Source organism: Sorex fumeus, unplaced genomic scaffold (genome assembly GCF_029834395.1).
Source record: "Sorex fumeus unplaced genomic scaffold, SorFum_2.1 ptg000007l, whole genome shotgun sequence".
Classification (NCBI taxonomy): domain Eukaryota; kingdom Metazoa; phylum Chordata; class Mammalia; order Eulipotyphla; family Soricidae; genus Sorex; species Sorex fumeus.
In genome coordinates, this window is record NW_026606064.1 from 39,644,920 (window position 1) to 39,658,113 (window position 13,194).

Consider the following 13,194-nt stretch of genomic DNA (forward strand, 5'->3'; position numbering starts at 1 on the left):
ATCCTTGGAAAAAAGAATATGGGAGGCATCACTTTTCCTAATTTCAAACTGTACTACAAAGTAGTAGTAATTAATACAGAATGATACTGGAACAGACACTAACATCAACGGAATAGAACTAAAATCCAAAGACATCCTCAAGTGTATAGTTAGCTAATCTTCAATAAAGGAGCAAAAAATATGAAATGGAACAAGAAAGTCTCTTCAACAGTTGGTGCTGGGAAATTGGTCAGCTACATACAAAGAAATGAACTCAGGCCTCTTTCTATCACCATGCATAAAAGTCAAGTCAAAATGAATTAAAGACCTTGATATCAGACCCAAATCCATAAGGTAAATGGAGGAAAACCATAGATGAATATTAAGTAGATGAATCATAAGGTACAAAGAAACACATAGAGGCAGAATTCTCAATGATATTGCTAGAGGCATCTTTAAGGATGAAACATGGGCCAGATAGGTGGTGGCACAATGGGTATGGGTGCTTGCCTTACATGAGGCAAACCTGGGTTTGATCTCTTTCATCCCACATGTTCCCCCCAAGATTGCCAGGAGTGATCCCTGAAGGCAGTGATCCCTGAATGCAGTGTGAAGTAGGCCCTAAGAACCACTGGTTACCCCCAAACAAAAAAAGAGATAAGGGTCAAAATGCCACTGATCAAGCAAGAAACAAAGCTAAACAAATTGAAATACATTAAACTGAGAAATTTCTGCACCTCAAAGGAAATGAAGACCAGAATACAAATCCCACAGACTGGAAAATAATATTTGCCCAGCACTCATAAAGGTTTAATATCAAAGATATGTAGAGGAGGTATGATGCCGCCAGCTGGTCAGTCTGTACCTGTGAGACGAGTGCATCAGCAGCCTGATGGCACCTTCAGACTTCCAGATATCCCAAAATTGCTGCTGTGCCTTTGGCCAGACCCCAAAAACTTGGGGCAAAGCTTACCAAGAAAGTAAACGGCCAAAAGTTAGGTATGTGGGAGACACACCCACAAACCACCTCCAGCTCAGCTATATAACTGGAGGCAAGGCCTCTCTGGTTCCTGATCGAACTGCTTAATGACCATGATCCCAGAGACTCAGAAACGAATCTCGGAACCCAAACGCTTTTGGTAGAATGCGCCCTATTCCTGCAGTAGGTTACTGGTGCTGGGCCACTCCAGGTGGGAATAAGTTTCGTGCCTTGGCCTGTTCCCCCTGGCAGCCTGGTGACCACCATCCTCCAGAGGCCACTGGACAGTCAGGTTTGGGCCTCCAGTGACGAGACACGCGAGGCCTCATGGGATGGGGGTGGAGCCAGCCCTTTCCTACCAGTCCCAACAAGACCTCAAGTTGCCGCCCACAAATGGCCTCTCTGGCTCCTGATCAAGCTGCTTAACAGTCTTGATCCCAGAGACTCAGAAACAAATCTCGAAGCCCAGTGGCTTTTGGCAGAAATCTGCCCAGACCCTGCAGTAGGTTACTGTCGTCGGGCCACCACAGGGGTGAAAGGGTGCTGTCCCTTCACCACTCCACCTTGGTGGTTCAGTGGCCGTCATCTGCCAGAGGCATTGGACAGTCAGGTTTGGGCCCGCAGTGACGAGACACGCGGGGCCTTATGGGATGAGGGTGGAGCTGGCCCTTTCCTACCCACCCCAAAGAGACCACGAGCCGCCACCCATGAATGGCCTCTCTGACTCCTGATCAAGCTGTTTAACGGCCATGATTCCAAAGACTCAGAAACAAATCTTGGAACCCAGTAGCTTTTGGCAGAAATTCATCTAGAGACTGCAGTAGGTTACTGTCGCAGGGCCATTCTAGGAGGGAAAGGGTGCTGTTCCTCCGCCTACTCCCCCTAGGCGGCTCGGTGGCTGCCATCTTCCAGAGGCAAACACCCTACCCGATGTACTATTGCTCCAGTCCTTAAATTTTCTTAGTTCTCTTACAAATGTTGTGTGCCTTGTATTTGAGCTTTGTTCTTAACACTTCTATTGGTATTTTCTCTCAGCTGCTGGACTTGGGGTCTTGTCTCTCTTTCAGTCTCTGTTTTTCCCTTCCTGTTCCCAGGGGACGAGTTCCTTCTCTCTAAAGGTCTGTAGTTCTGTGTTCCTCAGAGCTGAGTCTTTCTGAGGTGATGGCTGTTTTCTCCAGTGAATATTCTTGGCAGTGTCCAGGGTCCAGTGCTCCTTTCAGTTTTTATGTGTTCCTGTGTTGATGACAGAGGGGTACTCGCAGAACTGCTCCTTTTTGGTCATCTTAGTTCTGCCATTCCCATTGTTTGTTTTTTGTGGTTTGAACATTAAATATTACGATATTGAAATGCTGAGATTTGGTAGGGAATTGGTCCTGAATTTTCATAAAAATTAACCCTAATTAATAAAAATTAATTAGGGATCATTTTAATTTAGTTTTTGGGTCACACCTGGCAATTCTCAGAGGTTAATCCTGGTTTGATGTTTGGAGATTCTTCCCAGTAATGCTTGGGAGACCATGGTGGTGCCTGGGATGGGACTCAGGTCTCCTAACAGCAGAGAATGAGCTCAGTTCATTCACCAGTCCTAGGGATAATATTTTAACACTAATCAGTAATACCAACAATAGAAGCAGCTGAAGCTTGTGGAGTTTTGCAAAAGGCCCAGGTTTGAGGGAAGTAGGTCAAGGCTCCTGTTTTGATCTGACCCCCTCCCTCCCTCCCTCCCTCCCTCCCTCCCTCCCTCCCTCCCTCCCTCCCTCCGTCCCTCCCTCCCTCTCTCCTTCCCTGTTTCCCTCTCTCTTTCCCTCCCTCCCTCCCTCCCTCCCTCCCTCCCTCCCTCCCTCCCTCCCTCCCTTCCTTCCTTCCTTCCTTCCTTCCTTCCTTCCTCTCCACTTTCTTTCCTTCTCTCTTCTTTCTTTCTCTTTTTCTTTCTTTCTTTGGGAGGAATGCTCCCATCTCAAACGGTGCTCAGGAGACTCATGGGCCCCACTGGAGATTCTCAGTCAACAGTTCTGGCAGCTAAACACAAGAGCCCAGGGATGTGATGCTCCCAGGAGAACATGTAGTGCTGAGAATTGGACCTAGGTTAGGGTCATGCCCCACTGTTCTCTCTTCCAGCACCTCTTTTATTATTGTATGGCTGGGGGTTATAGAATTGGGGTGTTTCTGTCTCTGCTACTTTCTGGCATTTTGAGGAAGAACTCTGGAAAGCTGGAAATAAATGTTGTCTTTCTGCCTGGAATCTCATTACATGATTGTAGAGGTTGGCTCCAGAGACCTATCTCACACACACACACACACACACACACACACACACACACACACACACCCCATTCTCCCCACCTCTTGCAGGTTCTGCAATTTCTTAACTCTGGGGCTAGGTCAGAGACTGCATATTCACTGTGGAGACTTTCTGATACCCACCACACTTGCCTAAATTTGAGGCCACTAAATGGGCCAAATATAACTATATGTAGCTATAGTCACCAAAAGGTAATTATAACTGTCAAAGTCTAAATTAAGAAAGTATTCTAAGTCAAAATTATTCCTAGAAATAAGAAGAGGGTGACCAGAATAGAATAATCTAATAATTACAGATTTAAAATTTAAAAATATCCTGGAAATGAATATTTCCTTCTTCTCTTGCTCAAGACTAAGTTAGAGAAGAGAAGATTGGCCCAGGGCAGAGCATGGCTGGATCAATAGTTTATACAGGCATATTACCACAATAATTGCAGTAAATGTTGTGGGTTGAGGGATGCTAGAGTATAAGGCAGAGAACAATATCCCCAGAAAGGGAATAAAACAATCTTGAGCCTCACAAACACATTCTTACTCCCCCACTCAACATCCCACACACACTGTTTTATGAGCAAAACTTAGTTCACAACATTACCACCAGACAGCTTTATACACCAATAAACAAGAAGACTGTGACAAGCATCATGCATTTTCAGTCATGCACTTAAATTTATAGTATTTTCAATGTACTGAAGTCAGGGACAATAAAAAAAGGTCCTTGCTGTTGGAAGTCCCCACACCCCTTCTTTGTTGCTACTGTTGTTATTATGATGACCAGGGTCTTCACACACATGACTGTGATGCTTGTTGGGGGGAGAGGAGCGGTCAGTCATCAGGCTGTAGTTTTTACATATTCGGTTGTAACTCTTAGCTTTGCTGTTTGCACAATACTTCCTGGGAGCAGCACTTTCTGGCAATGGTGCTCACCCATCTTTTAATTGTGACGCCTGCACATAACTGGCTATGGTATGCTCAGAATTCAATTGAGGGACTTAAAACACACATCAGCTCTGGGGATTATACTCTAGTCCTACATTTATTGGTGAGATATATAAATAAAAAACAAGTATGACACTAATATCCAATCCCAGGGAAAACAGGCCAGGTGGACTGATTAATCGTTGGTCAATGGTGTGGGAGATGGTAGTTAAGATAAAGGAGTAGTTAAGATAAAGGAGGATCGATTATGACAACATTAGTTGGAAATGATCACTCTGGACAAGAACTAAGTCTTGAAAGCAGGTAAACAGATATACATGATAACCTTTCAGCATCTGTATCGCAAACCATAATGCCTAAAATGAAAGAGAGAAAGAGAAAGAGAGGGAGTGAAGAGGGTGCCTGCCAGAGAGTCAGGTTGGGGTGGAGGGTGGCTTGAAGGGGTAGGAGGAAAACTGGGGACACTGGTGCTGGGGAATCACACTGGTTGAGGCATGGGTGTTTGAACATTGTATGATTGAAATACAACCATGAACAACTTTGTAATACTTTATCACAGTGATTCAATAAAAAAAATTACACATGAACTGTGGGAATATTTGTAAACTGTTTGAAATGCTCTGACCTTTCAAGATTTTATTATTAGCCATGTCAAGCACTAAAAATGAAGAGAGGCCAGAGTGATAGTACAGTGGGAAGGGTGTTTGTCTTTCACACAGTCGACCCAAGTTCGATCCCCAATCCCCGTATAGTCCCCCAAGCATGACCAGGAATAATTCCTGAGTGCAGAGCCAGCAGTAACCCCTGAACATCACCCGGTGTGACCCAAAAAAATCAGGGAAAAAAAAGAGGTGGTTAAACTGAAAAGGTAAAGGTAAAGGCCCTCCCGTTGATCGTCGATTTGCTCGAGCGGGCCCAGTAACGTCTCCATTGGAGACTTTGTTGTTACTGTGTTTGGCATATCGAATACTCTCAGTAGCTTGCCAGGCTCTCTGAGAGGGGCAGAGGAATCAAACTCGGGTCGGCCATGTTGGCCGCTTGTAAGGCGAATGCCCTACTGCTGTGCTATTGCTCCAGCCCAGGTTAACTGAAAGTTCTCTAATAACAGCAATCTCTTATTTAAGGAGAGGGACAGCAAATGACTTTTTCCATTTAGGTCACACCCCATTTTGCCCAAGAGCTACTTCTGGCTTAGTACTTGGGCATTACTCCCAAAAGTGCTCAGGGGCATCTGAAAGCATGCACATCTAGCCCTAGTCCCCAAGTCCTATTATTTTGATAAATGAACAACCAAAGAACATTGGCAACTTGATTTCTTCAAGTGTAAAAATATAATTCTCATGATCAAGATAAGGCTATATTAAATAGGGGTCAGAGCAATAGTAGAGTGTGAATGGCATTTGACTTGCACGTGGCTGACCCAGGTTCAATCCCCAGAATGCCATATGATTCCATGAGCACCGCCAGAAGCAATTCCTGAACCCAGAGCCAAAATTAACCCCTGAGCATTACTGAGTGTAGTCCATTTAAAAAAAGACTATTAAATATCTAGTGAGGACACATATAAGCAACTTAAAGAGCATGCAGAACTTAAGAATCTGGTGAAATTATTCAACAGTAGAAAAAATGGTATTAGTCATTCCTTTACTATGGTTTTGAAAAAGTTGAGGTATTCAAAATTATAGATGGTTCTGGATTCTGTTTCAGACTGGGAAAGTGTTATCTCTAACACTTAGAATAACTGCGAGACTTGATGCATTTCTTTCCCTTCTATTTGTGACACTCATGCAATGCTTGGGCAACTGAGCATGACTACTAGGCCTGAAGCAGAGATTCATTGTCAGTTATGTCCTCAATTTCCTCTCTTAGCTCTCAAGGCTAAAGCTCTGTTCTTGCAGATTGCTCAGTGAATAGGGAGGAAACTATAAATAGCTGCTTGGATCTGAGACCTCTGAGTATGCATATGACAGTTTCCCCAATGATAATCCAAAGAATAGAGCCTTCAGTTTAAACCAAAAAAGAAGCTATTCCCAACTACAATGCAATAAAGAGGCAATCCTGCACTGTAACCAACATTTACAACAAAGACAGGATATTCGAGAGAGCTTTTTTATTTAAAATTTTTTTTGTAATGTAGGAGCACTGCTATTTATTCAGCCATTGATTAAGCTGATTGAATTGGACATGAATTCCACATTACTTTTTTTTTATTGAATCACCATGAGATACAGTTACAAAGCTTTCATGTTCGAGATTTAGCTAAACAATAATCACCCATCCCTCCACCAGTGCACACCTTCCACAACCAGTGTTCCAAATATATCCCCGTCCCCCCATCCCAGTTCTCACCCTACCTCCATGGCAGGCAATTTACCCAATACTCTTTCTCTACTTTTGGGCATTATGTTTTGCTCGAATTTTCCTACCAAGCCTGGCTGCCAGGGGCAGATGCTAGATAATTTATTGTTCATTGCTCACTTTGAATATCTTGGGTGCCATGACCACACACTTCTGGAATCCTATATTGTAAATGGTTGGGTTTCAGAGACATTTCTGTAGGGCGCTATCCAATTTGGGATCCAATCGGGCGTCTCTGGATCAGGGATATTGGTGCGCTAAGATGGTACCCGGAGGCATATTGTGGGGGAATAGCCAGGCCGATGAGCAGGTGGGGATCTGGAGAGGAATAGCCTAGCACCTCTGCTGTCATGTGGCATGGAGGTTTTGTCCTGGAACCCACACACCTGGGCCTTGTTTGTGGAAGCTCTTGGTCGCTGGAATTACATCTGTAGTAGGTGGGGAGACTGCACCTGCTCCATCTGAGATGCCCAGGTAAAATGGCTCGGTATGAGGTCTGGAGAGATTTCCAGCTCTGTGGAGTCTTCCAGGACTCACTGCTGTGTCTCTGGCTTTTGATTTCTTTCGAGATTTATTTATGGGTCTCTGAAGCAAGGCCAGTAGTAGAGTTTACAGGGTGGCACTGGAGTTGTTTTGTGGGGGTGACTGCCAGTGCTTCCATGTGCATTGGGAAGTGGGGGGAGGTATCCCACCTCAACTCCATGAAAGCCTGGAGATTTCAGTCACAAAACCCACATACCCAAAATTTCACCAGGTTATATCTTGGTGAGGTCTGTCCTGAGACGGTGGAGTCAGGCCAGGGGTATGGTGACAATTTTGGATGTGGAAACAAGCAGCTGCTGGGGGCTCTACTTGGGAAGGCACAGATCAATTTGCTTCCCTCCAATTTACCCCACTCTGTTCAGCCATGTACAGATCCAAGATTAACTGTGGGTTTTGATCTCTTTTAAGATTTATCTATGGGTCTCTGAAATAAGGCCAATAAATGAGCTTGTATAGCAGAGCCGGAGGTGGTTTGTGGGCATGGCTCCAATATACCTAACTTTTCGCCATTTATTTTCTTGGTAAACTTGGTCCCAAGTTGTTGAGGTCTGACCAAAGGCACAGCGGCAATTTTGGGGTGTCAGAAGCCTGAAGGCACCATCAGGCTGCTGATGCACTCGCCCCGCAAGTATAGGTTGACCTGTTGGTGGCACCATACCCTCTTAATATTTTTTTAAACAGGACCACTTTAAATATTTTGCACAACATATGCATTTTTGATGACTGCAGAAATATTAAGAATTTTTGGTAGCCAATGGTGGATTTTCTGATTCATTATAAGGAGCTAATTGTATGACAGTACAGTCAAATCGCATTTATGCAGCCGTCATTTTCAGGATTGTTGGTAACTGGGCATATTTTCACCAAATAACCTTGCCTTCCTGTGTGACAAAGTTTAACTTGCTCATATTCACCTCAGTGACAGTACCTTTGGTGATAATACCCAAAGTAGTATAGAATGGAGATGAGGGATTCTTTTTAACACCAAGTATCACTGTCACTGTCACTGAGTATCAGCAGGCAAAAAGTAGTTTTCAGATCAGGGTGTGTCACACAGGCTTTTTTGAAACATAAACCCACTGACCTAATGAATCTTTCATATTTAGGTGATTTTTGTGTAAAGCTGTCCCCAACAAAGCAGATTTTAGTAACCATCCTCTTCCATGATTTCTTTCTCTTTCTTGTTCCAATAACTTCTAATAACTCCTGTTTCTTCCTGGGCATGAACGTTGGGCAGAGGAGCTTCCCATTTTTCTTTTCTTTCTTTTCCACTGATTCTTTCTTCTGTTGTTTGCTGTTGATTCAGTTCCAAAATTTGGTTGTTTTCTTCACTCTGTATCATTTTCCTGATTCTTTTAAAAATGCTTTTCTTGGGGGTATGGTGCTGCCAGCAGGTCAATCTGTACCTGTGAGGCGAGTGCATCAGCAGCCTGATGGTACCGTCAGACTTTCAGATACCTCAAAATTGCTGCTGTGCCTTTGACCAGACCCCATCAACTTGGGGCAAAGTTTACCAAGAAAGTAAACAGCCAAAAGTTAGGTATGTAGGAGACATACCCACAAACCACCTCCGGCTCAGCTATGCAACTGGAGGCATGGCCTCTCTGGTTTCTGATCGAACTGCTTAACAGTCATGATCCCAGATGCTCAGAAACGAATCTCGGAACCCAAAAGCTTTTGGCAGAAATGTGTCCTGTTCCTGCAGTAGGTTATTGGGGCTGGGCCACTCCAGGTGGGAAAAGTTTTTTGTGCCTTGGCCTGTTCCCCTTGGCAGCCTGGTGACTGTCATCCTCCAGAGGCCACTGGACAGTCAGGTTTGGGCCTGCAGTGACGAGACATGTGGGGCCTCACCAGATGGGGGTGTAACCAGCCCTCTTCTCTCCATCCCAGCGAGACCTCGAGTCGCTGCCTACAAACAGCCTCTCTAGCTCCTGATCAAGCTGATTAATGGCCACGATCCCAGAGACTCAGAAACAAATCTCGAAACCCAGCGGCTTTTGGCAGAAATGTATCTGGACTGCATACACGGCCATGGCTCCAGAGGCAAAAGGACTTAATCCAGAGCCCAGCAGCTTGCAGCAGCAAAGTGAATGGACCATGCATTAAACTATGGCACCATGCCTCCCTGGGAGGGAAAGGGTGTTGCTCCCTTCCGCCTTTCTCCCCCTGGCAGTAAGGTGGCTGCCTCCTCAGAGCTTATTGGAAAGCCAGGTATGAGCTGGCGGTGATGGGGCAACTGCAGTCTCATGGGAAGGGGTACGGTACTGGCTCGTCCTTCATGCCCTACTGAGGTCACGAGTTGCCCCCCACGAGCGGCTCTCCGGCACAGACATGGCTCCAGAGGCAAAAGGACTTAGTCCAGAGCCCAGCAGCTTGCAGCAGAAAAGTGAATGGACCATGCATTAAACTAAGGCTCCATGCATCCCCAGGAGGAAAAGGGTGTTGCTCCCTTCCGCCTTTTCTCCCCTCCGGCAGCAAGGTGGCTGCCGCCTCAGAGATTATAGAAAAGCCAGGTATGAGCCGGCTTTGAGTTACCCCCCACGAGTGGCTCTCCAGCACAGCCATAACACCAGATGCACAGAAACCAATCTCTAAATTACCTGGCTCTTTGCAGAAATCCAAAATTGCATGGCTGCAATAGCGGCCGTGCAACATTATATGAGTCTCATAACCAGCTATAGAAAACAAAGTATTTCACAATGCCTTTTCAGCAATTCTGATTGTTGGGGGGGGGAGGATTCTAAACAATAATGGTGCATCTTTTGTCGAAATGATGAATGTAATCAATGTAGAGAAGAGTTAAGTAGAAATCATTTGCCTCAAAGGCATTGGGTGGTGTGGGGGGGTATATTTGGGTTCTTGGTGGTGAAATGTGAGTACTGGTGAAGGAAAAGGTGTTTGATCATTGTATGACCGAAACTTAAATAGGAAAACTTAGTAACTTTTCCCACAGTGATTCAATAAGTATAAGACAATAAATAAATAATGAAAAAAAAGTAAGGTGGAGTTCATGCCCAATTCAATAAGCTAATCAGTGGCTGAATAAATAGCAGTACTCCTACATTAAAAAAATGCTTTTCTTGTAGGTCTCTGAGCATTTTAATGACAATTTTAAAATTTAAAATTTCAAGTTGATGGTAACAAATACAATCGGTATTTGTATGCGATCATGTAGTCAACCTGGCTTTGACCCTTGGTACCATGTATGTCCCTTAAGTCCCACTAAAAGTCCTCCGAGTACAGTTATGGCCCCAATCCCTCTCTGAACCCCCCCTCCCTTGTTGAGTAGTTTATATATTCCCATTTCTTTAGAATTATCAGAAATTACTGTTCTTGATTCATTTTTTGTTGTTGTTGTTTATGGGCCACACCAAGCAGTGCTCAGTGGTTACTTCTGGTTCTGCACTGGAATTATTCCTGTCAGTGCTCAGGGGACCATTTGGGATGCCAGGGATCAAACCCAAGTCGGGCTACATGTGTGCAAAAAATCTGTCATTTTGACTCTCATCAGCAGCTGATGCTGCAGTCTCATTGCACTCCAACAGCCAAAGACACTAAGGATGCTTGTGTCCAGCATTTAAGAATACAGGAAGCCAGATTTATCCCTGCATTTAATCACTAGTTGGGATTACTGAGGTCAGCTACATGTGTGCAAAATGTAAATGCTCTACCTACTGTAATGTTGTTCCAGCCCTTCTTTGTGACTTCTGTAGTTTTCTTTAGATGTCTATGCTTTAGAAAAAGCAGTTGCCTCTTCCAGATAGACAGCTTTAGGTAAGGAAAGACCTTGACTTATGGGTAGAGTCAAAGTATGCCACATGCTATGTGGCCAGGCCTATGATGTAGAGCTCCAAGTGTGTGGCTACTGGGCTTGGGGGGAGAAACATAATGCTTCACCCACTCAAGCCACTGACGTTTGCATAATCAACTGTGTGGTCCCTACACACCAGCAGTGGGAGCAGTGTCTGCAGTGAGCTCACAAGTCTCCTCTGCACAGTACCTACAGGTCCAGTGGCTAGGGTGACAGCAGTGTGGCCAGAGATAGTCTGCACATACTTGGATTTGGAGGTCGGCTGCAGGTGCCTGCAGAGTGGTAGAGGCTGTTTTGAACACACACAGCTATACAGGAGGTGGAGCTAGTGTGAAGACCTGAGTCCATGCCGACCCATAAGCTGTGGAGATTTTGGACTTGGTTGTTGTACTGTAGCTGCACTGTCCTCTCATGTATGCACGCTCAGCAGTGAACTGTTGAACGCAGTTAGGTCAGCGGCATGCAGGTGTAAGGCTTGGGGGTGGGGAGGTGGTAGACTTGACTACATCCAAGTGATCCCAGTGATCCAGACATGTGATTGAATACAGGCTTCATAAGCAGCCTTAGTGTCCTTGGCTGTTGGTGTGCAATGAGACTGCAGCATTATGGCGGCAAGATACAGGCTGAAGGCTTGCTTGTACACAGGTAGAGGGCTTAGCCAGTGTGTACACATGGCCCAAGAGATAACCTCAGGGACTGAAACTGGCATTTTGCACACATGTAGCCACACAGTCCTAGGGAGGCTGCCAGTTGCAGATCCAGGTCCCTGGCTGTAGCAAGAATTGGAGTCAAACTCAGGCAGCTAAGGCATGCTAAGGAGTGCCTGTGGGGTGAAAATGCATAAAATCTGTAGGGGGTCCAAGGGACTGTAGTAACTTCTGCAACTTCACTGATCCTGGTAGGCTCTTGCCCTTTTTCCTTGTTCCTAGTTATGTCTGTCTCAGCTTTGCAGGTCTATAATTAGGGTGAAACTCAACAGGGTTCTTCATGTGGTGTCAAAGACTGAGGAGGCTGGTTGGGGTGGAGAGGTTATTCTTGAGGGGAGGGGGGGACACTCTAGCTGGCCAGTTTCCTTCAGTGCTGAGCAGCTTCCACGGGGGGGGGGGGGGGGAGGGGCTGGGATAATGCAGGTAAAGAGGAGCTTCCTTCCACTGTGAAAAGTCTCTGAAGTTTTGTTTCATTGCATTGCTGAAATTTTAAATAGGCTTCTTTCCACATTTTTTAAATAGGAGTCTTTCCATATTTTTTGTTGTTGTTGCTGGGCCTCTTTATTATCTTGGTGACACCACCTGAGAAAAGACTCAGACATTAAGAAACTTCTTTCCCAAGGAAGGAAAGAACTCAGCAGAATTATATGACTGTCTTTGGGACTTTTACAAAAAGGGATCTTAGTGGGCAGGCTCAATATCCACCTACTTTCAGAAAGATTTGGAGACAGTGTACTCAGATCATGTTCCTTTTACAGTCTCTGGGGGTTCCTCCTCTGTGCCAGGTAGTAGACTCAGAAGGCAGTCCTCTCCTGGGGAAGTCTCAGCAAATAGGGCAAGCAGGGATGATGGCTACATTAATGTTCCCAAGACCAAGAGAAAGACCAGGATAGAAAATGAGAGCAGAATGTGCTGCATATATCCAGGAGGGGTTAGGGAATGCTCCCTAAGGAGTAGTTTTATGTTGATAACTCACAGAACAGGAGACTTGTTTTTGTACAACACCTAGTTGTGCTCAGGGCTTACTCCTGGTGGTGCTTGGAGGACCATATAGGATGCTGGTAGATTGACTGTGTACAAAGCAAGAGCCCTACCCACTATACCATTGCTCTGATCCATCAATGACATTTTGGAATGTGAATTACACAGAAATTTGCCAAGTTTTCTCTCTTTACTTTTCTTTAAAATGAGGCGTGCAGAACAGAAAATCAGAAAGGAACTGTTGAAGCACAATTTTACCTGTTTTCCACTCAGTTCTCCTCAGTGTAAGGACAAAGGGGCATACTGAGATTACTGAAAGTTTATGATGTGGCATCACCCACTTCACACTTGATTATTAGAGTGAAGTTCCAGAAATGCATGCCTCAAAACTAAACACATTCTTCCTAATGGGATACAGACACAGACACTGTTGTTGGATTTAAATCACATTGGCAGCAGCCACAGTGAAAACACAGGGCACGGGTCATATAAAGCCATGCTGGGTTGCGGGTAACGGGCTTGCTCAATCCCTGATGAAGGTATATCTGTGCCCGAATCTAGGGGACAGCATGTAATCTCTAGTCAGACTTTGAAAA